The following is a 25693-nucleotide window of genomic DNA, read 5'->3' as shown; positions in this document are numbered from 1 at the left end:
AGAGTATCAAGAGTCAGGGAATTCACCTTTCCTTCTTGGTTCAAATTTACATTCAATATGCAAATTTTTGCAATATATCTTGACTTCTCTTGACGTAAGTCTTCATTAGTAAGTGAGAGAGTTGAACTACACCTTATAGTTCCACCATTCTACTGATCTTTGATAAACCAGCTTTAAGGAGGAACAAATGCCAATATATAAAGCTATGGGAGAACAGGAGAGAGAGACTTTCCTGTTGAAGTGGTTAAGATTCTGAACTTAAAGAATTTTGTCCTTCCCAGTACCAAATCAGCCTGCCAACCAACTAATAAATAGAAGTTTTGTGACAATAAAAGAAGTACATATAGCCACACACTCATAAACCCCTATCATTTAGGCACAGATGCTCAAACACTTTTTTCCAATGACAAAGCAAATGAAGTCCAAGTAATAACCCATTTGTTCTTCCTGCACTATCAGAGAGATAACATTTTTTTAAAAGCACTATAGATTCAACATATGTACATGCATTTATTCATGTGCATTAAATGCTTGGCAGCCCAACAAGTGTTCTCTTCTAAATCTAATGGACTGACTTTAAAAAAAAGTTCAAGAATAGTTATAGTAAAAATAATCCAGCAGTCCTTATGTTCAGGTTTCGCTGGCTTTTTTCCTTAGGAATCCTTGGGAATTAACTCTCTTTATAAAAAGCTTAACGGGGTCATACTAGGATTCTTTCACTTTACACCCCTTGCGCTTTATCCTAGGTGGGCAAGCTTCTTCATGAGATGGAATAAGGTCACCCCAGTACAAATGGAACACCTGATCCAAACTCTTCAGACTATGCGAATTTTCACAAACTTGAGAAATGGCAACCGACAGCCTGAGTGCTGCCCCCAGAAATGGATGGTCCTGTTCATGATCATTACCTCTCAGGGAAATAAAAGTTTTCTCTTTAATAGGAATTAAGAAAAAAGTCCCATTTATGATTATATAACAGAGAATAAAATATCAAGGAATAAATATAACCAAGGAAGTGAGAGACTACAATCTCTAGTATAAAAACTGTAAGATACTACTTAAAGAAATCAAAGAAGACACAAATAAATGGAAAAATATTCTGTGGTCATGGACTAGAATTAATATTGTTAAAATGTCCATACTACCTAAAGAAATCTATGGATTCAATGCAATGCCTATCAAATGCCAATGGTATTTTTCACAGAGATAGAATAAATAATCCTAAAATTTGTAGGGAACCACAAAAGTCCCCAAATAGTCAAAGCAATCTTGAGAAAGAAAAAAAAAGCTGGAGAAATCACACTCCCTGATTTCAAACTCTACTACAAAGCTAAGTAATCAAAAGAGTATGGTACCAACACAGAAATAGAGATATGGATCAATGGAATAGGATACAGAGTCCAGAAATGAAATTACACTTACATAGTATATTAATCTATGATCAAGGAGGCAGAATACACAATAAGGAAAAGACCCTTCAATAAATGGTGTTGGGAAAATTGGACAGCTACGTGTAAGAGAATGGAAGCAGACCACTATCTTTTGCCATATGCAAAAATAAATGTAACATGATTTAAAGACTTGAATGTAGAATCTGAAACCATAAAACTCTCACAAAAATACATAGATAGTAAGCTTTTTGGCATTGGTCCTAGTTATATTTTTTCTGGACCAGTCTCCTCAGACAAGGGCAATAAAAGCTTAAATAAACAAATGAGATTGCATCAAACTAAATAGCTTTCACACAGAAAGAAAACCAATAAAATAAAAAGGCAACCTACTGAATAGGAAAAGATATTTATAAATCCAATAAGGGGTTAATATTTAAAAAATATAAAGAACTTACACAACTAAATATCAACAAAACAAAACAACAGTCCAATTTAAAGAATGGGCAGAGGACTTGAATGGACATTTTTCTCAAGAAGATGACCAACAGGCACAAGAAAAATGCTCAACATCACTAATCATCACAGAATACAAATCAAAACCACATTGAGATTTTACTTGACACCAGTCAGCTTGGATTTTACCAAAAAGACAAAAAATACAAAGTACTGAAAAATGTGGAGAAAAGAGAACCACTGTACACTATTGATGGGAATGTAAACTGGTATATCCACTGGGTTAAAAAAAATGGATGTTCCTTAAAAATAAAAAGATTACAAAAATATAGAACTACCATATGATCCAGAAATTTCACTTCTGGATATTTATCCAAAGTAAATGAAAACATCAATACGAAAGGACACATGCACCTTTATGTTCACTGAAGCGTTATTTACAATAGCCAAAATATAGAAGCAACCTAAATGTTTTTTGATAGATGAACAGATAAAGATGTAATACATATACACAAACACACACATAGATAAATATTACTCATAAATAAAAAGTTAAATCTTACTATTTGCAACAACGTGAATGGAGCTAGAGGGTATTATGCTACCAAAATAAGTCAGAGAAAGACAAGTAACATGAATTTCCTTTTATGTGGAACCTAAAGAACAAGTCAAACAAACAAACAAACAAACAAACAAAAAACAAACAGAAAGAGACTCATAGTAAAGAAAGTGTTCATTAACCGAGAGGGGGGCAGTCAGGGAGCAGGTGAACAATGTATAGGGGAATAATAGGTACAAACTTTGAGTTATAAGATAACTACGTCTTGAGGTTGTAATGTACAGCATGGAGAATATAGTCTAGAATACTATAATGAATTTGACGGTGACATATGGTAACTAGACTTGTGGGGATCATTTCATAATGTATAAAATATTGAATCTTTATGAAGAATATGTGGAACTAACAGAATGTTGTGTGCAATGTATGCCAATAAAAAAGTGTGATGAGAACAGAAATGAAGAAAGGAAGTAGTCAATGAGGTGGCTTAATTTTTAAAAATCGAACAAATTAGTTCATTATTGCCTTTGGTTCTAATAAAAATTTACTGCTTAAGAAACTTACAAGGCAAAATATTTGTTCGGACTGTAGTTTGAATAGTGTATACAAAGGTGCAAATACCAGGATTACTTATAAAAATAAAAATTGAGACATAGTCCAAATGTTCAAAAGAGAATAATTTAAAACACATGCACAAAATGAAATAATACACACAATAAAAATGGTATTTTTAAAATTTAAAAATGTTTTTAAAACAAAAAACACTACACTTCAAAAATGGCTCTTCTCATTATTTATCTCCACCCCCAAACAACCACTATGTTTTTTTCCCCCAAGATTTTAAAATTTATTTGACAGAGATACCACGAGAGAGGGAACATAAGCAGGGGGTGTTGGAGAGAGAGCAGCAGACTCCCCACTGAGCAGGGAGCCTGATGTGGGGCTGGATTCCAGGACTCCGGGATCATGACCTGGGCCGAAAGCAGACACTTAATGACTGAGCCACGCAGGTGCCCCATTAACTGAAAAAATTTAAAACTTAAACCAAATGAAAGCTCTCAGGGAGTATCAGTGAATTTTCAATATTAATAAAGATACATTTTTTAATGGGACTCCAAATAAAGAAAAAGAATAAGCATTGATGGATTTCTCATTGGAAATTTTTTTAAAAGATTTTATTTATTTATTTGACAGAGAGAGATCACAAGAAGACAGAGAGGCAGGCAGAGAGAGAGAGAGAGGGAAGCAGGCTCCCTGCTGAGCAGAGAGCCCGATGTGGGACTCGATCCCAGGACCCTGAGATCATGACCTGAGCCGAAGGCAGCGGCTTAACCCACTGAGCCACCCAGGTGTCCCTCATTGGAAAATTTCTTATTGAAAAGTTAACAGCTAGAAAGGATTCATGACTTGGTGGTATCCTACCAGTCTTTTTGTGTTTTTGTAACCCTCTTAAACCAAAACAGTCAGGAACTTATAGGGGACTATTGAGCTAGGATACTAAATCCATCACAACCTGTGCCCATAAAGTTCTCCTAAAAGAAATGTACCTAAGCATGGCATGCAGCTTAGGTACATTAGCTTGGATTGTTATGCTACAAGGATGTAGCATAGTAAAGGATCTTTACTTGGATTCTACAAGGATCTTTTGTCTTTTATTACTTTAGAGCAATTTTTCAGATATAGTTGTATTCTTATCTGTTTAGAAAAATTATATTTCTATTAAATTATTATAGAAAGATTTGGGGGCTTTAATGAATTAAGTTCTTTTATTTTCCTTTTCTTTCTTGAAATATGGCAATTGGTACCATTTGCCTGTACTCTCTGGGGCACACATTTGGGATGCTATTAAATCCTGCAGTCAGCCTTGTATCAGTATGAATTAAAAATCTGAACATAAGTTATACCCCTCATTGGGAAGTTAAAAAAAGAGAAATACAATTAAGTCTAATCAAACAATTAAACAATGAACTCAATAGCTCTGGATAAAAAGAAAGGTACAGAAGCCAAACCCTCCTTTCATTCACCTGGAATTAGAGATCACCCACTCTAACTGGAGTTGATGCAGTGATTTGATTTTGATTAGTTGGCTCTTCTGACACAGTGTGTGTTGAAGCTGGTGAAGCTAACACCTATCAGATGTTTAGACTCCAATGAGCAAGAATTTCTTAGTTTCTGCAGAAATTAAAGTGGGATCCTTAGCAAAGTAAGGAATAGAGTAAGGCCCCAAACGTGACTTTAGTCTTAACATGACAAAATGGCAATGCAGTGCAGAGCTATCTGGTTTCAAAAGAGTTTTTTTCACATGAGATTTGTGCAAAGATTGGTTTTTGAGTTTTTCTTTCTTCCCACTCCCCCATTTGTCAAAGTGAAATACTACCATTTTCTTCAATACATACATGTGATATATATTAATATATGTAATATATGTACACTCTGTATATATGATACTCTTTATATATAACATATAGATTCATTAGTATGTATCAATGTTAACATATATTATTGTATATACAAATATATAATACATATAGAGGTATATCATAATATTAATATATGCATTGTATATTACATTATAAAATATAATATTTTTTCCCTTCTTCCTATGGTGACATATCTTTCTCTAAACAAAATAGTCATAATTCTTAGGATACCTTTCCTGTCTTCTTAGTCCTCCAAGTATAAACATTCTCACCTAATCTAAATAAAATGGTCAAAGACCTCCTGATCTTTGTCAGTCTTTTCCCAAGTATTACTACCCTTCTAGCTTGCTTCCAAAATGGTGTGTGTGTGTGTGTGTGTGTGTGTGCACTGTCACCCCACATAATACCATGCATGCATTAGTGCAATCTCAAAAACAGTTGCTTTCGTATATATTGTTTTTGTCCATTTTATTATTACTCCCATTTTTGAATCTTTGTCATTGGAACATTCTGTCCTATAATTCACATGGCTATTCTTTTTTTTTTTTTAAAGATTTTGTATTTATTTATTTGACAGACAGAGATCTCAAGCAGGCGGAGAGGCAGACACAGAGAGAGAGGAGGAAGCAGGCTCTCTGCTCGGCTTGGCTCCATCCCAGGACTCTGGGATCATGACCTGAGCCTAAGGCAGAGGCTTTAACCCACCGAGCCACCCAGGCGCCCCCACATGGCTATTCTTTTTTTTTTTTTTTTTTTTAGGAAGCTTTTTTTTTTTTTTCCAATTTATTTATTTTCAGAAAAACATTATTCATTATTTTTTCACCACACCCAGTGCTCCATGCAAGCCATGCCCTCTATAATACCCACCATCTGGTACCCCAACCTCCCATCCCCCCACCTCTTCAAACCCCTCAGATTGTTTTTCAGAGTCCATAGTCTCTCATGGTTCACCTCCCCTTCCAATTTACCCAAATTCCCTACTCCTCTCTAACGCCCCTTGTCCTCCATGCTATTTGTTATGCTCCACAAATAAGTGAAACCATATGATAATTGACTCTCTCTGCTTGACTTATTTCACTCAGCATAATCTCTTCCAGTCCCGTCCATGTTGCTACAAAAGTTGGGTATTCATCCTTTCTGATGGAGGCATAATACTCCATAGTGTATATGGACCACATCTTCCTTATCCATTCATCCGTTGAAGGGCATCTTGGTTCTTTCCATAGTTTGGCGACTGTGGCCATTGCTGCTATAAACATTGGGGTACAGATGGCCCTTCTTTTCACGACATCTGTATCTTTGGGGTAAATACCCAGGAGTGCAATTGCAGGGTCATAAGGAAGCTCTATTTTTAATTTCTTGAGGAATCTCCACACTGTTCTCCAAAGAGGCTGCACCAACTTGCATTCCCACCAACAGTGGAAGAGGGTTCCCCTTTCTCCACATCCTCTCTAACACATGTTGCTTCCTCTTTTGTTAATTTTGGCCATTCTAACTGGTGTAAGGTGATATCTCAATGTGGTTTTAATTTGAATCTCCCTGAGGGCTAATGAAGATAGCCCACATGGCTATTCTTAATTCTACTTTTTTTCCCTGTGCTTTTAGCCATTCAGTTGCCCTGAAACCATGGAATCAATATTCATCCACATTTAAATCTTACTATTCATCTCACCATTTTCCCTTTGCACCTTCTCCTGTTTTTTCTTTTTTCCATTTTCTCTATTAGCAATAAATCTTGTGCAAATTGTTGACTATAAAGCACGTTTTTTGGCTAACATTCTGCAAATTATAGTACCTTATTTGGTCTGATTACTCCATATTCTAATGACTTAACTACCTCTGTTCAAAGACTAACGTTGATCGTTAGATTTAACCACGAGGAGGCTGCTGTAAAGAAAGCCATTATGTCAGTGTGGCAGAGAAAGAAACCATCAATGCTGCACTAGACTAACAGGGAAATAAAGCTCAGGAAGTAGAAGTAGATGGAAACATACAGGAAAAAGATCTGGAACAGGAGTGTGTGTGTGAGTGTGTGTGTGTTTGTGTGTGTGTGTGAGAGAAAGAGAGAGAGAGAGAGGACATGTGTCTATAAAGAAAAAAAACTCTTGAAATCTAGTTGGATAGGATACAATTTACAAGACAAGATTGAAACCATGAAAGAGAGAGATTTCTACTTCCACTGCAGATGAAAAAAAAAAAAAAAAGAAAAGAAAAGAAAGAAAGAGTACTGCTCCCACTCTTAAAAAAGAGGAAAAGTGGAGTAAACTATAAAATCACAGCTTTCAGAGAGCTGTGCTTATAGGGCAACTGTGACCAGGAATATCAGCTTCTCTTTCCCCCATGAAGAAGGAGCACACACGGAATGTCTCAGCTACAGCAAAACACAGGAAAAAGACAGACAGATGTGAAAGCTGGGGCACACACTATCAATGGATTCCAAAGGATGAGCATGGGTTAGCATAAGAAAACAGAATACCAGGGAATTTCAGACACAAATGGAATCTGTACCAACTTGCAGGCATATTTCCATGAACCTTAATTCAGAGCTTGCAGGAAAGATTAGCAGGGACAAAGATTGAAGAGAGCCTCCCTTTTTGGTACAAGTTATGGAGGGGAAAGCTATGAAAATCTACTCTCCTACAGACTTAAGTCTCCGAGAGAAGTGCAGAAAACATAATAATCCCAAGGGCACAGATACACACTCATTCATGATAGAGATAGGACATTAGGAATAAAATCTTCTGAATCTGGGGAGGGTTTCAAAGGCAGTTTTGAGGCTTCCTACCTCCATTTAAGTCTCAGGAAGGACCATAGCACAGGCAGAAGGAACAGAAATGCTAAAAAAAAAAAAAAAAAACTTTACACCATGTATCAGGCATACAAGGCCTCCCTAAGACTGAAGCTAGAGCAGGGAAAGAGAGGTCACCCCTTGCCATCCACCACCCAATCTGGGAAATAGTAGTAAGCAATAGCACTGTTTGCTGGGAGGGGCAAGAGTATGCAAATAACAGGTCTTCTCCAGGGTGAATGTAACAGGGTAGCTGAAATGTTAGAGCAGAGCAAAGACATGGCACAATCCCTCTAGCACTCTAGCTCCTCACCCAGCCAGAGTCAACCTTAGAGTAAGCGGAAACCAGTGATTCAATGACTAGAACCACAGATCAATTTTAGATTAGGAGGAGGAATACCCAATTCCAGTGGAAATTCTTTTTACTCTGAATAGTTTCTCTTGTTCTACACAAGATGTATGACTTAAATAAAACATTATAACACTCAACAGAGCAAAATTAAAATTACAAAGAAGGGCTCCTGGGTGGTACAGTTGGTGAAGTGACAGACTATTGGTTTCAACTTAGGTTAAGGTATCAGGGTCCTGAGATCAATCCCCACATTAGGCTCCACACACAGCACAGAGTCTGCTAAAGACCCTCTTTCTCTCTCCCTCTGTGCCTCCCTCTACTCTCTTTCTCCCTCTCTAAAATCAATAAATAAATCTTAGAAATATTACAAGGAAAAAAATCATCAAGACACACAACCATTAACAGAACCAGACTCAGATATCACCAGATATTGGAACTGCTGCATGGAGAAATTAAAATAACTATAATTAATATGTTGAAGACTCCATTTTAAAAGATGAAAAATACAGACAAAAAGGTGAAGTATATCAGCGGAGAGATGGAAACTTTGAGTACAATGGATTTTATTTTCAACGACTTTGATGAACAAATTCTTTGAAAGACACAAAATGTCACTCAAGAAGAAACAGATAACCTGAAAAATCCTATATCTATTAAATAAATTCAATTCCTTGTGAAATAACTATCCAACATATTCAGGTCCAGATGTCTTCCCTGACAAATTCTACCAAGTGTATAAAATAGAAATAATACCAATTCTATACAAACTGTTTAAGAATATATAGAAGGAATAAATGAAACAAGATGGGACTGGGAGGGAGACAAACCATAAGTGACTCTTAATCTCACAAAACAAACTGAGGATTGCTGGGGGGGGGGTTGGGAGAAAGGGGGTGGGTTATGGACATTGGGGAGGGCATGTGCTTTGGTGAGTGCTGTGAAGTGTGTAAACCTGGCGATTCACAGACCTGTACCCCTGGGGATAAAAATATATGTTTATAAAAAAAAAAAAAGAATATATAGAAGGAAGAAGCCCTTTCTAACACAGTTGAGAATACCCTGATATCAAAAGAGTAACCAAACATGTCAGGTCTCTTAGACAGCTATTCACTAACTTATAACACCTGGGTGGCTCAGTGGGTTAAGCTGCTGCCATCAGCTCAGGTCATGATCTCAGGGTCCTGGGATCGAGTCCCGCATCGGGCTCTCTGCTCAGCAGGGAGCCTGCTTCCTCCTCTCTCTCCCTCTGCCTGCCTCTCTGCCTTCTTGTGATCTCTCTCTGTCAAATAAATAAATAAAATCTTTAAAAAAAATAAAATGTCTTAAATGTAGCAGAACAAGGAAGAAACAAAAAGTCGTTTTTCCATGTTTTGTTGTAGACCCTGTTATGAATCTCAGAGGTTGGTTTTACTAAGCTCCACAGAGTATGAGTCAAGGTTGGGTGCAGAGTGGAAGAAGAACATGTGCCATCAGTGATTTGAAAGAATATGGTCTACTTAACACAGAGAAGAGGTAAAATAGTTGATTAAATAAATACATGAAGGTTCTTGGATAATGTTAAAGACCTGTGAAATTCAGTGTCCATAAATCAATAATCTGTGTTCTTATTCTCATTGTCATTGTCTCTGGGGTGCTTCACGTCTATATTCGTCCCCACATGGTTGCATGGCACTCTGTGCAGAGCTCTCCAGCATATAATCTCCCCAGGAATATTGCTCTCATAAATGGTTTAATTCAAAATCCCAAATGTGGCACAGAAGAATGAGCAGCAGTCTAGGGAGTTCGTCTTTTAGAAGCTGAACAAGGTTCTTTCATTTTTGAAACTGCAACTTTGTTATTTTTTAAGATTTACTCATTTTGAGAGAGAGAGAAGGGCAGAAGGAGAGGGAGAGAAATCCTCAAGCAGACTCCCCACTGAGCAGGGAGCCCAATGAGGGGCTCCATCCCAGGACCCTGAGACAGTGACCTGAGCTGAAGGCAGAAGCTTAAGCTACTGGGCACATGGATGCCCTTCAAATTCCTCATCTTTAACATGAGAATAATAATCATTTGAAATAAAACTTGTAATATATATATATATTATATATATATATATATATATATATATATAGTAATTCAACAGATGTCAGCCATTAATATACTCAGTATAAATAAAAAGAGCATTAACATTTCTATGAAGAGCCCTCTCCACAATCACTTAGCTCCAAGCAACCTGGTCTACACAAGAGGCTGAGGTCGTCAGACACATTTGACAGTCATGCGCCCACAGACTAAAATCACTCCCTTGACCTTATCCTTGCTTTCTTAAATTACTCAACTTGATTTTTAAAAGAAGTTTTAGGTTTACAGAAAAAAGTGAACCAAGTACAGACTTCCCATACACTGTCTCTCTCCCCTCCTCCCATACAACTGCCCCTATTATTAGCCCTCATTATTAACATCTTGCATTGGTGTGGTACATTCGTTACAGCCTATGAGCCAATTTCGATACATCATTATAACAAAAGTCTATAGTTTATAGCAGGGTTCACTTTTTGTGTGGTACACATCTATGGGTTTTGAAAAATCCATAAAGCTATCCACAATTAAAATACCATATGAAATGATTTCATGGTTGTAGGTGGCTCATTGATCTAGGAATATGATACTTGCTTTGCATGGGAGAGTTTTGGGTTCAAGTCCTAGATAAACCCACTTCGTCTTCAGTCATTTGGATTTAGAGAATCCCAAAACAAAACAAAACAACTAATATTTCCTCAAAATACTTTCATGACCCTAAAATTCCCATGTATTCTTCTGTTTCATACCGCCTTTACTGGAAACCCTGGCAACTGTGGATCATTTTACTATCTAGAGCTGCCTTTTCCAGAATGTCATATAGTTGGAATCACACAGTCTTATCCTTTTAAGATTGACTTCTTTCACTTCGTTATATACACTTAAGTTTCCTTTGTCTTCTCATGATTTGATAGCTCATGTCCTTTGATCACTGAATAATAATACCTTTGTATGGATGTATCACAGTTGGTTTGTTCATTCATGTATTGAAGGGCATCTTGGCTGCTTCCAATTTTTGGTAATTAAAGTCCTATAAACACATTCCTATGCAGGGTTTTTGTGGATGTAAATTTTGAAGTTGTTTGTATAAGTATCAGGTCAGGGAGAATGGCTGCTGGATCTTATGACAGGATTAGGTTTAGCTTTGTGAGAAACTGTCACACTGGTTTCCAAAATGCCTACACAATTGTCTGAAAAGACAATCCTTTCTCCATTGAACTGCCATTGCTCTTTTGTTTGGTTGACTATATTTGCATGGATCTATTTATAAACTTTATTCTGGTCCACTGACCTATTTGTCTATATCATGCTCTTTTGATTACTATAGCTTTACAGTAAGTCTTGAGGTCATGTAATGCCAGTCCTTCAAATTGGTTTTGTTTCAACATTGTATTGACTATTCCAGGTCCTTTGATCTTCCATATAAACCTTAGAGTCATTTTGTCAATGTTAATAAAATAACTTGCTGAGATTTTTAACTGAGACTCTGTTGAATCTATGTATCAGATTCAACAGCACTAATATCTTGACAATGTTGAGTCTTCAGGTGAATGGACTATTTCCACCTTTATTTAGATTTTCTTTCATTTATTTCATCATAATTGTACAGTTTTCTCATATGAAGATAGTATGTGTTTTGTTAAATTTATACCTAAATATTTACTCTTAGTTTATAATGTAAATGGAGTTGTATTTTTAAAGACTTATTTATTTTACTTTTTTAATTTTAAAAGATTTTGTTTATTTGACAGACAGATCACAAGTAGGCAGAGGGAGGCAAGCAGAGAGAGAGAGGGGGGAAGAAGGCTCCTTGCTGAGGCGTCAATGTCATACTACATTGACTAGGACTCCCAATAAGTTGTTATATAACATTGGTGAGATGGGACAACCTTACCTTGTTCCGGATCTTAAGGGGAAAGCCCCTAGTTTTTCACCATTGAATATGATGTTAGCTGTAGGTTTTTGCAGATGTTATCAAGTTAAGGAAATTACCCTGTAGTCTGAGTTAGCTGAAAGTTTTAAACAGGAATTTGTGTTGCATTTTGTTAAATTTGTTGATCTACTGTTATGCCATTTTTCTTTAGTTTGTTGATATGATAGGTATATTAATTGCCTTATGAATGTTGAATCACCCTTGCATACTTGGATAAATGTCCCTTAGTCATGGTGTAGAATTCCTTTTATACATTGTTGGCTTCATTTACTAATATTTTGTTGAAGAGTTTTGCATCTACGTTCATGAGAGACATTGGTTTTTACTTTTCTTTCCTTGAAATGATTTTGTTTGCTTTTTTATTAGGCTACTTCTAGACTAATAACAATTCAGAGATGTTTCTCTGCTTCTATTTTCTGGAAAAGATTGTAGAAAACTGGTACTTTTTCCCCCCTTAAATATCTGTAGAATTCACCAGTGAAACCATCTGGTTCTGGTGCTTTCTTCTTTGGAGTGTTATTAGTTATTGATTTAATTTAATAAATATAAGCTTATCCAGGTTATCTATTTCACTTTGTGTGACTTCTGGTAGATAGTTCATTTCAAGAAATTGATCCATTTCTTCTACATTATCAAATTTATGAGTATATTTATGAGAAATATAAATTTATGAGAAATATTATTTCAGTATCCTTTTAACATATGTGGAATTAATAGTTATGCTCTCTTTTTATATTAGTAATTTCTGTTTCCTCTTTTTTTTCTTAGTTTGTCTGTCTAGAAATCTATCATTCTTATTCTTCCAAACGATAAGCATTTGGTTTTGCTGAGTTTTCTATTGATTTCTTGTTTTCACTGTCATTTATTTCTGCTCTAATTTTTGTTACTTCTTTTTTCTGCTTTGTCTTAAATTAATATAGGTTTTCTGGTTTGTGTTGATCAACATTAGCTTGGTATATCTTTAAACATGTTTTAACATTTAACTGTATATTTATATTTGAGTTGGTATATTTGTAGACAACATAGGGTTGAGTCTGGTTTTTTGTTTTTTGTTTTTTTTTAAATCCATGCTAAGAGTCTTTGTCTTTTAATTGATGCACTTAATCCACTAAAATTTATAGTGATCACTGACTTAATTGGATTGATATCTATATTACTTTTCCTATCCATTGACTTTGTTTCTCCATTTTTAATTTAACATTTTATATGATTCCATTTTCTTTTTTCTCTTAGCATATCAATTATACATCTTTTAATTTTATCCCTCCATCCACCCACTCATCCATCCATCCATCCATCTATCTACCTAGAGTTTTCAATATACATTTACAACTAATCTAAATTCACTCAAAATAACACTATATTCCTTCATGGATAGTGCAAGTCCCTTTTAACAAAGCATTCCCAATTCTTCCCTCTCTTTCTGTATTACACCACTTTCATTCTTTTCACTTACCCATTAGCTATGAAAAGTCAATACATTGTTGTCAAGTTTTGAAGATACTTTTACCTGTAGGATTAATTAAGAGTAGGAAAAATAGAGTACTTTATTCTACTTCTACTTATTCCTTCTCTAACACTTGTCTTTTTCTTTTTTCTTTTTTTTTAAATTAAGATTCAAGTTTGTGGGACGCCTGGGTGGCGCAGTTGGTTGGACGACTGCCTTCGGCTCAGGGCGTGATCCTGGAGTCCCGGGATCGAGTCCCACATCAGGCTCCCAGCTCCATGGGGAGTCTGCTTTGCTCTCTGACCTTCTCCTCGCTCGTGCTCTCTCTCACTGTCTCTCTCTCTCAAATAAATAAATAAAATCTTTAAAAAAAAAAAAAAAAGATTCAAGTTTGTGACCTGTATCATTTCTTTTCTGAAGAGTTTCTTTGGATAGTTCTTAAAAGGCTGACTTACTCAGTTTCTCCTGAAGAAAATCTTTATTTTTCCTTCATTTTTAAGGATATTTTAACTACGTACAGAATTTTAGGTGGGTGGTCTATTTCTCTGAACAATTATACATATTACAATTTCTCCTTGCCTGCATGGTCTGTTGCTTTAAAAGGTATTCCCCACCCCCTTTGTTGTCTTTAAAAATTTTCTCTTAGTCTGTGATTTTCTAAAGTTTAATCATAATATGTCCAGATGTAGTTTTGTTTTTGTTTTTGTTTTTTTTTTTTGCATTTATCCTGCTTGGTGTTCTCTGACTTCCCTACATCTGTTGTTTGGTGTGTGATATTAATTTTGGAAAATTTTCACTAATACTTCAAAGTTTTCTCAAGTTACTTTTTCTCTTTTTCTGGTAGTCCTATTACATGTATATCTTTGTAAATGTCCCACTTTTTTTGGATATTGTGTTGTACATTTTTCGTTTTTTTCCCTCTTTGTCTCTCAGCTTGGGAAATTTTTTTTAATTAAATTTATTTATTTTTAGCATAACAGTATTCATTATTTTTTCACCACACCCAGTGCTCCATGCAATCCGTGCCCTCTCTAATACCTACCACTGGGTACCCCAACCTCCCACCCCCCACCACTTCAAACTCCTCAGATTGTTTTTCAGAGTCCATAGTCTCTCGTGATTCACCTCCCCTTACAATTTCCCCCAACTCCCTTCTTCTCTCTAACTCCCCATGTCCTCCATGCTATTTGTTATGCTAGCTTGGGAAATTTTTATTTCTGTATCTTCAAGTTCATTGAGTTTTTCCTTGGTCATGGCCAGTTCATTGATGAGACCCTTGAAAGGATGTTTATTTTTGTTAGTGTTATTTCTCACATTTCCTTTTGACTCAGAGTTTCTATATTTCTGCTAACCTTATTCACCTGCTCTTACATGTTGTCTGCTTTCTTTTTTAGAGCCCTTGGTATATTAATCATATTTATTTGAAGTTATCATCTGATAATTCTAAAATATCTGCCATCTCTGAGTTTGATTCTGATGCTACTTTGTTTATTCAGATTATGTTTATTTGTTTTTCCTTATTGCATGTCTTTTAATTTCTTGTTAAAAGCAAAGGTAATACATCAGGTAAAAGGAACTGAGATAAATAGGTCTTTCATTTGTGTTTTTATGTTTATCTGGCTAGAAGTTATAGGACCGGGTTTAACGTTTGTTGCAACTGTGTGTTTCAGAGAATAAAATTTCTTCTAGTGTTGTTTCTGTCTCCTCTGTTATCCTTGGGTGTTTCTTGGAGACTCTAGAGAGTGTCTGAGGCTTATATTCCTTTCAGCTATAATCCCCTATTATTACAGAGGAACCCTACTGATGTGGGTGTAGGGTGAAGGTGGCCAGAAAGTAATCCTGTAATCCTATAATTAGATCTCAGTCTCTCCATCGGCCTGTCCTTTGGCAGTTATTTTCACAAGAGCTTCCCAGGTCCTCCCCCTTCCTTTAGGTGAAGTGGGAAGTCTAGTGTGACCTGGAGCTGGCTATTTCCCTTCTTCCAGGTCAATTAGGCTCTGCTAAATCCAGGTGTGTTAGGCTCTGGTAGAAGGATATCTTACAGGGGAAATCTTCTGTCAAGGAGAAGAGAATGTTCCAGGCATATTTCAAAATGTTTTTTTTTTTTTTCCCTTTAACCGATAGAAGTACAAGGAAATTTTTCTTTGATCTTCCTCCAGAGAATCTGGTAGGGATCATGACGGAAAAACTCAGGAAAGTATGAAGACTCCCCTAAGATTGCTCTCCTCTCTTGAGTTTTTAACTTTCAGGTCTCAGGGACACAGAGCCTCTGGAGGCTCATCAGCTATGGCTGTTTGACTATCACCGCTTTTTCCAGTTGCCTCTGCTTGTGGGCTTCTGCTTCCATTAAGTGGTGGTGCTAGGGATCCACCTGTCATTCCAGTTTTAGTGAAAATGCTTTGTTTTGTGACCCTAATTCCCTAATGGATCTAAGAAGAGTTGTTGATTTTCAGGCTTTTTGTTTTTTGTTTTTTTCTTTTATACTTTCTTTTTGTGAAGATGGGACTGACAACTTCCAAGCTCTTCATATGTTGGACCAGAAATTTCTGGTTCAGAATTGAAGTTTCTGAGCTAAAAAAAGGATACTATATGACAATAATCTTATTTTAGGAATGAGAAAACTATGATGCTGATTATTTAAATAAATTCCCAAAGTCACAATTGTAGTGTATTGCTGACCTGAGTCTACGACTCTTATCTCCTAGCTTGCAGCCTTGTGCTCTGTTCCTTATTCTTACCCTGTAAAGCTTTATCAAGGACCTGCACTCTTGCTGACTATTTCCCTTCAAATTCTCCTTCTTTCCTCCTTCTCATTAGCATTTAATATGATCAAGCCTCTCCCACATGAAAACAAGTACTTTCCCATGGCTGCTATCCCACCCCTTCCTTTAAAAAATTAATTTTATTCAAAATGGTATGAACTTACAGCAATGTACATGCGTGCACAACACATGGGTTTGTGAAAAATGCTTCACTGAAGGTAAAAAGAAAATGTTAAAGTTACACATATGGCTTATTTGATCTCATTCAACTTAGCTATATTTTGATCATCTATTATATACTATTTGTAAATAAATGGATCTCTGTGGGAGGACATACTCATAAAAATTTACCAATGAGAAATACAAAACAAAGAATTTGGAAGCTGATATAAGTGATTAACAAGTTTATGTTAACACCAAATTTTGTTTAAATATGTCATTATCTACATATCCCAAGGGACCTGTGTGATCATTTTCTCATTTAAATATGTACATCTGTAGACACATAACCGGTTTGGATGTGAATTGTGTGCATGGTGTCCAATATCAAACATACGACCTCAAACACTTTTTTTGTCATTTTAATTGCCATATTTACAACTCTGATTTGCAAGTTTTCTGTGACTTAATACTTTATAAATGTGTCAATTCCTAGGAGTTCCACTGATAATAAGATTCTATGCAAGACAGAGACAAGAGATAACAGTTCAAACACTGAACTGGTTCATCTGAGTACAGACAAATTCTCGCATTCTTACTGAATTTTTTCTTTTATATCACCATTAATACCCCAAAGGTGTCTCTGAGCCTATTTGTGATAATGCAAATGTGTCTTCAAATTGTACAAATTAAAATGAAGTTAAAGGCCAATAAAAGAACATGGCATCTATATTTCTGACACAATGATAATGTGTTTATAGTACATCACATGCTACTGATTCTCTCATTTATTTGATTCCATGAGATCTAAAAATGAATAATGACAAAGTATCTGTACCTGTATGAGAATACATTATTTTTAGAACTAATAAGGATCTTAAAATGAATCTTATTGAATATCTTTATTTTTTAATTAAATTTATTTATTTTCAGCATAACAGTATTCATTATTTTTTCACCACACCCAGTGCTCCATGCAATCCGTGCCCTCTATAATACCCACCACCTGGTACCCCAACCTCTCACCCCCCCGCCACTTTAAACCCCTCAGAGTGTTTTTCAGAGTCCATAGCCTCTCATGATTCGCCTCCCCTTCCAATTTCCCCCAACTCCCTTCTCCTCTCTAACTCCCCATGTCCTCCATGCTATTTGTTATGCTCCACAAATAAGTGAAACCATATGATAATTGACTCTCTCTGCTTGACTTATTTCACTCAGCATAATCTCTTCCAGTCCCGTCCATGTTGCTACAAAAGTTGGGAATTCATCCTTTCTGATGGAGGCATAATACTCCATAGTGTATATGGACCACATCTTCCTTATCCATTCGTCCGCTGAAGGGCATCTTGGTTCTTCCCACAGTTTGGTGACCATAGACATTGCTGCTATAAACACTGGGGTACAGATGGCCCTTCTTTTCACTACATCTGTATTTTTGGGGTAAATACCCAGGAGTGCAATTGCAGGGTCATAAGGAATATCTTTATTTTTTAAAAATTTTTAAAATATTTTATTTATTTATTTGACAGACAGAGATCACAGTAAGCAGAGAGGCAGGCAGAGAGAGAGAGGAAGGGAAGCAGGCTCCCTGCTGAGCAGAGAGCCCTATGTGAGGCTTGATCCCAGGACCCTGGGATCATGACCTGAGCTGAAGGCAGAGGCTTTAACCCACTGAGTTATCCAGGCACCCCAGAGTCTCTTTATTTTTAAGTAATGAAATAAGCTCCTCAAAGTTAAGTTATTGCCAGGATTTAACTTAATTCTAGGTAGAAGCAGAACCAGGAGAACCTTGGTGTGAGAGTTAATATATACCAGCTTGGCTGGTATGTATATATATATACACCATGCCTTGATATTTGCTCAAGTATTACTCAGGGTGTTTAGTGAGGGTGTTTTCAGTGAGCTTAACATATAAATTGGTAGACTGAATAAAACAGATTGCCCTCTAGAATGTGGGTGGGCCTCATCCAATCAGTTGAAAGTTTGATTAGAACAAAGGCACACTTCCTCTGAACAAGACATTCATAGATACATGTAGATAACACACAGATATAGATTAAGATACAAAGAGAAATAAAGGGGCACCTGGGTGTCTCAGTGGGTTAAAGCCTCTGCCTTTGGTTCAGGTCATGATCTCAGGGTCTTGGGATCGAGTCCCACATTGGCCTCTCTGCTCAGAGGGAGCCTGTTTCTCCCTCTTTCTCTCTGCCTGCCTCCCTGCCTACTTGTGATCTCTGTCAAATTAATAAATAAAACCTTTAAAAATAAATAAAGGTACAAATAGGTGATAGATAGATGGATAGATATAGAGATCTCTATATCTCTACCTGGCTGTCTGTCTGTCTATCCATCCATCCATCCATCCATCCTATTGGTTCCATTTCTCTGAGGAAACCTAAAGTACAAATATGACATTACATTATAAAAAGAGCTTTTCATATTCTCCCACTCTTTGCTGCTCTTTGAAATTTAACATTGCTTGAGAGAGAAGTACAAGTGAGTAAGCCCTTTAATGCCCTGAAAGTCCATGAATTCTAGGGGACTGTAAGCAACTGTGGTAGGAGGTAGGGCATCATGATACAGAAGTAATATTTAGTGAACCTCTACGATTGGCCTCAAAGAACATGCAGAATCTTTTTTTATTTTTTTACTTAAAGAAGCCCTCAGTTGTGTTTTGAATCTTCAGGCTACCTGTCAGTATGCTAGCCATTTTGTGTTAGTTTGTACTCTCTGACAGTTTCGGGGGACATAGGAATGCCATGAAGAATTTTTCTCAACAAAGTTATATTGATTCACTCTTAAAAATATTAATTGCACTGGGTGTGGTGAAAAAATAATGAATACTGTTTTTCTGAAAATAAATAAATTGGAAAAAAAATATTAATTACAATTACCACGAGTTGGGGAAGCTGGGTGGCTCAGTTGTTATGGGTCTGCCTTCGGCTCCGGACATGATCCCAGGGTCCTGGGATGGAATTCTATTTTGGGTTCCCTGCTCACTCAGAAGCTGCTCTTCCCTCTCCCACTCTCACTGCTTGTGTTTTCTCTCTCACTGTCTCTCTCTGTCAAATATATAAAACCTTTAAAAATTTTTTTTACCATGAATCTCAAAATTTAGATTCACAGTTTTTGGGTATGTTTTTTGGGTATGGGTTCTCATGTGCATAATATATTTACAGATCTAAATCAAAATGGTTTTGGCAGGTCCTATGTTGCTGATTTTCCATATATATTTGAATCCATTGGAGTACTATTATTTTCAAGGCTTTTGTGAGAATGTATTAGTAATGTTTCATATCATGTAACCCAACCATAGCAATAGAATATGTGAGACTATATGAATTTCACACGTAGTATAACCCATTTTAACAGTAGCACATAACCCTTATTACTACTTAGCAAATTAATTTCAGATTTATTTTATGTAGTTTATGTTGTGAAGGACATACAGAAGCTCAAATCCAAATTTGTATATTAATGAGCTATGTTGCATTTAGATTCCACTCTGTCTTTCTTTGATAACAATTTTCAAATAAAATCTATTATGACACTGACAAGTCTATGCATTTCAATGAAATAAATCAAAGTTCATTTCTTAAAAACCATGTTCCTAGGATAAAATATTGCTAAATATTTCATGATTTATTCTATAAAAAGAATAATAGAGGTCATCCAATATCTCTATTGCTATTTTATGATGTTGGTCAAAGGGTACTTTATTTTCTCTACATTGGAGATCTGGTGGTCTCCGCTCCATTTTAATAACAGGAATTAAAATGAACCCAAGTCTGCTTTGACCCTTATTTGTATTCTAATGGCCATTGCAGAGCCTGAAGTAGAAAACAGTGGGCAAACATATGGAATCCACGTTCTGTGGGAAAAGAGCAGTTAGACCTGATACGTTAAGTCAAGAGAGTTCATAGGTTTATGAAAAATAAAGTCTTCCCATCTGATCTACCAAAAAAGGTAAACCAGAGGACTTACTCGTTTCTTCCTATTTAACTAGCACAGCTGACACCTGAACAACAGAGGCTGGAACTGTGGGTCTAATTATTCACAGACGTTTTTTGAGCAATACTGCACTGTATGTGTATTTTCTTTTCCTTATGATTTTCTTAATAACTTCAGTTTTCTGTTCTCTAGCCTACTTTACGATAAGTATACAGTATATAATACAGGTAGCAAACAAAATATGTGTCAAACTACTATTTATGCTATTAGTAAGGATTCTGGATAGCAACAGGCTACCAGTAATTAAGTTTTGGAGGAGGTAAAAAGTCTGTGGATTTTCAGCTGTGCAGTGATTGGTGTCCCTAACCCCTGCACTGGTCAAGGGTCAACTGTAATCCCTTATTAAGACACTGATCATTGAACTGCATAGTTAACTGGAGGGCTGAGTAAGACTATTTATAAATTAATTTCAAATAAGCACCTGAAGGTGGGGGATGAAAAGAAGGGAGTGGTCTTAAGCACTGAGCTCTTGTGAGGTAGTAATTTACTCTTCATTATGGCCAAGCTGTTGCTCTGGTTTAAGTGTCAGTTCAAACTGCTATTTAAGAGAGAGAGAGAGAGAAAGAGAGAGAGAGAATGAGGTATAGTAACCATAGCAACTGACACACCACATGACATTGATATTTTCCCTCCTGAGAAGAAAAAAGCCCATTTTTAAAGCAACTGTCATACATTCAAAAAATGCTTTCTGATAAACTTACTGAAGTTTTAATCTGCTTCCCCAAGGACAAAATGAGAAAGAGAGAGAGAGAGAGACTTTTAACAAGTCCACGCATTTGAAATTATGAAGATTCAAACAAAAACTTCAGGGATTTATTATTTATAAATTAATCTGAGCTATTCAAAGTGTCGGAGTTGTCATTGTGTGGCCTCTCATGAAATGCAGTAATTTCTGAGGTGATATTTATACTTATGTCGGGGAAGGAGGGATGGATGACTTTTCTTCATAAAGTAATCATTCTGGCCCATATTCTTCAATAAATGACTAACTGATTTACTTGAAAGTCTTCAAATTCTATGACACTAATTTTTTCCCTGAATATTTATTATTGATTAATTTTCTCTCTCTCTTTCTTTCTTTCTTTCTTTCTTGCTTGCTTGCTTTCCTGCTACTACTATTAAATATCTCATTATAGCACAAGTGTCACAGTCATCAAAAAGTTACTCAAGAAAATACAGTCAATGTTGAATTATCTGACTTGATAGAAGGATATCAGTAATACAAAATTTTAGATAACTACTCCCCCCGCCATCATTTATGTAACCCTTATTGACTTTCATTGCCCAGAAATCATTTTTTAATACTTATGGTGATCTGAAAAATGCCATGATATGGGAAGATATTGGACTGGGTCCTTCAATATTAAGGGTGTCAGAGGGAAGCATAAGGACCACCCAAGGAGAGGGAGAAGGAACAGCCAGTAAGAGAAAAGGAAAACAGAAATTAAAATGAGATACTGGAATCCAAGGGAAGAATGTTTTGGAAAGGTGGTCAGTTCTATCTCATGTTGCTGAAAAAAACCTGAACATTTCTTATCGACATTAGGGACAAAGTTAATAGCTTCAGTGCTGTGGTGAGAGTAAAGCCAGACTGTAGGAGTTTAAAAGAAATAGGAGTAAAGGGTTAGAGAGAGAGTTTGTGTAGGTAACATTTTCAAGCTCTTCTGCAAAGGGACTAAAAATTATTGCTGGATTCAAGAGAGAGTTTTTATTTAAGATGGCTAAAAACAGCATGAGTATATACTAGACAGAATGATAGAAGGGCTGAGGTCCAGCTACAAATGAAGGTTTGATTTCAGAAATATGAAAAGTTCATCTATGACAAAAAGCTATAAAGCAAAGAAAATGAATGATGGCAATAAGAGTATTTGGTGGTAGAAGTCCATAAAAGTTATTTTCTATTCACTGTAGAAAATTAAAGAACCATCTAAAAATGAGGATATAGGGAAAGATGTTTGCAGTTTGTAATAGACTGGGAAATGAATGGGTCAGGGAAATGTAAAATGATTTCTGGACAGCCTTAAGGATTCATCCAAGGTATATGTCATACATTTAAATACTGCATGATTCTGTTTGTGTATTTGTGTTTCTTTACTTGTATTTAGTAAAAGGTAGTAGGTGTGCAATAAGTGAAGGTGGATTTAAGAAAGTTTCTGATTTTGTTAGGTTCGTAAAATGATGTGAGAGAGGAGTTAAGGAAGTCTCCGGAAATGCAAGAAAGTAATAATAATGGCTAACCTGGTATCTAAACTAATTTGAAAGAAGATACAAAGTATCTAGGGAGTGCGGTGTAGCAAAAAGCAGGTCAAATAAATAGAGTGGAATTCCCAGAGAGTTAATGTTGTTGCAACTGGGGGACCAGAGAGAATGAGCTGGAAAGATAGAAAATGATACAGAGTAGGACAGATGAATTTGAGATTAAGAATGGATTGCAGGGGGGAGGGGGTTGGGAGAAGGGGGGTAGGGTTATGGACATCGGGGAGGGTATGTGCTTTTGGGTAAATTGGAAGGGGAGATGAACCATGAGAGACTATGGACTCTGAAAAACAATCTGAGGGGTTTGAAGTGGCGGGGGGGTGGGAGGGTGGGGTACCAGGTGGTGGGTATTATAGAGGGCACAGCTTGCATGGAGCACTGGGTGTGGTGAAAAAATAATGAATTCTGTTTTTCTGAAAATAAATAAATTGGAAAAAAATAAATAAAACCCTGTGTCCAAATTAAAAAAAAAAAAAAAAAGAATGGATTGCAGTAAATGGTATTGCATAGGTCTAGTCTAAAACTCTACTCCCTCTATTCAAGACGTTTATAATATGGGACATTTTCACACAAATTATATAGCTTCATTCTAAAAGTGTATCTACAAGGGAGCAAAAGTTCAGTTTGTTGCCTTTTCTGATACTAATGTCAAACTGTGACTATGACATGAGAGAATCTGAATATATATTAGTCAAATTGACGGATGAATGAGTAAGTGAGTGGGTGGATGGATGGATGGATGGATGAATGAAAATGCTGCTATATTCCTAATTAACACAGAAAACAAATGCTTAGTAAAATAAAGCTGTAGATTGTTCAGTGAGCCTAAGAACACATTGGCCTTAGAAATACCATTAACATGTTCCAAAGGCACAAAGAATCCTCCTGGATTATTCCTTCTCAACGTCTCTACTCATACACACTCCTCAATGCCAGTATCAATGTCTGCTTTCCTAAGATCTCAGTAAATGAGCTCTTGCTTTTTCTTACTTGTTTTGCTATAAAAATCCCCTAAGTTCAGTGAGTGAGTACACCTAAATTCTCAGAGAAGCATTAAAACAGACTCACTGTATAGTTATACAGTGACATATATAATTTATACATTATATATAACATACATGTTATATATGTTATATATTAACATACATAATATATATTAGCAATATTAACAATATTAATATCCGACCAACTACATGTGTGTGCGTGTGTGTATGTAAAGCAACCCAGCTCTTCGTCCCGTCCCCCCAGTAGAATTTAGTCATCTCGTCTCGTCTCATTTCTGCAATCTCACAGCCAGTATCTCCTCCTCTATTTCTTACCAAAACAAAAACTAAATCAATATAAGTAAAAAAGGAAATTACCTCATAGTCCGTATACTAGCAATACATATCAAAATTTAAAAACAAAAACAGCAACGGATATATTTATTTGACCACACAGTCTAGCCAGTACATGCCAAAACAGGCCCTGGCTAGTTCAGAGGTATGCCTGGTGATGCAGTATTAGAATGAATTTTTTTTTTTTTTAAACTGTGGGATAAAGAAAATGTCTTTCTGAGGTCAAATATCAAATGTTGATGTGTCTTTCCTGCCTCAAGCCCAAACCCAGTCTAAGGCATAGTAGGCAATGAGATTGAGGTTTCAGATCCTCTGACCTAGGGGGATCTTAGCTCCCATACAGGCTGCATTATGGACCGAATTAGTCAGAGGAACTTTAAGGACCCAGGAGGTGTTAAAAAGCCATGTCCTCTCACTGTCATTTGTCCTGTACGGTTGTCCTTTTTGTTTGTTGGCTCACTGAGTGAAAGCAAACTTGCTATCCCCAAATGTCTCTGAAACTTGACAAATTATTTCTATTCTCAATTCTATCAGGCATAATTTAGTATTACATGCCTGATCTGGGTGGGGGGGAAAAAAGTATTGTCAAAAAATAATGAAGCCATACTGTGAAAATAAAACAAAACAGGGACGCCTGGGTGGCTCATTCGGTTAGACGTCTGTCTTCGGCTCAGGTCATGATCTTGGGGTCCTGGAATCTAGCCCCACATCTGGCTCCTTGCTCAGCGGGGAGCCTGCTTCTCCCTCTGCCTACCTGCCTGCCACTCCCCTGCTTATGCTGTCTCTGTCTCTCTCTGTGTCAAACAAACAAACAAACAAACAAAAGAACTTAGGAGCAGCTCAAAATTCCTTTAGAATTTTACCTCATTGTACCTTGGTATCATATAGCAATATTTTTGGAGCTCTGCAAACATTCTTCTATTGTCTTCTAGCTATAAAAGCTGCTGTGAAGGGGTCTGGGATCCGTGTGGTTTCCATTCTCTTGTAGATGGTTCATATGTCCAAAACCACTTTTCCTGTTTTAGGTCAGGATCCTTTAATCAGCAAATTTTGAAATTTATTTCAGGAAAATGATCTTCTTTTATATATTCCATTTTGAATAGTGTTTATCTTCATTTATTGGATACTCTACCTCAAAGGTACTAATGATCGGATGCGGAGAAAGGGGAACCCTCCTACACTGTTGGTGGGAATGCAAGCTGGTGCAACCACTCTGGAAAACAGCATGGAGGTTCCTCAAAATGTTGAAAATAGAACTGCCCTATGACCCAGTAATTTCTTTTCAATATCAAATAGTTTTTTTTGATTGTTTTCACATATTTGTCCTTTTCATCTATGTTTTCTCAAGATTTTTCCTGTAATTTAAAAAAAATTAACTATGGTCTCTGATGATTCTAATTTAATATTCTTTGAAGAAATTATTTTGGCCCCTTATTTAATTAGATCTATAACTTCTCATATCATTTTTTATTCATTTCCTTTTTGAAACATTTTTATTAAAGTAAGTTTTAATGAGATGCCATCATATGGAATAAAGGAAAAAGTTGAGAGAATTTCTTGCTCTTAATTGTGTTACATTTTCTTCTACAAAGACTTGTCTGTTACATATTTATCACTCCTCACTCTCTCTTTCCTTCTTCCTCCCTTCCTTTCGACACTTGATTTGTATAGGAGCAATACTTTTTCTTTTCATCTCCAATGTTTGGGGATTTCTTTCCAAAACTTCTCTTTGCTCTGATTCACTAGTCACTATGATATTTAAAACAT

This window comes from Neovison vison, chromosome 12 (assembly GCF_020171115.1).
Source record: "Neovison vison isolate M4711 chromosome 12, ASM_NN_V1, whole genome shotgun sequence".
Classification (NCBI taxonomy): Eukaryota; Metazoa; Chordata; class Mammalia; order Carnivora; family Mustelidae; genus Neogale; species Neogale vison.
Note: the sequence above shows the minus strand (reverse complement) of the source record.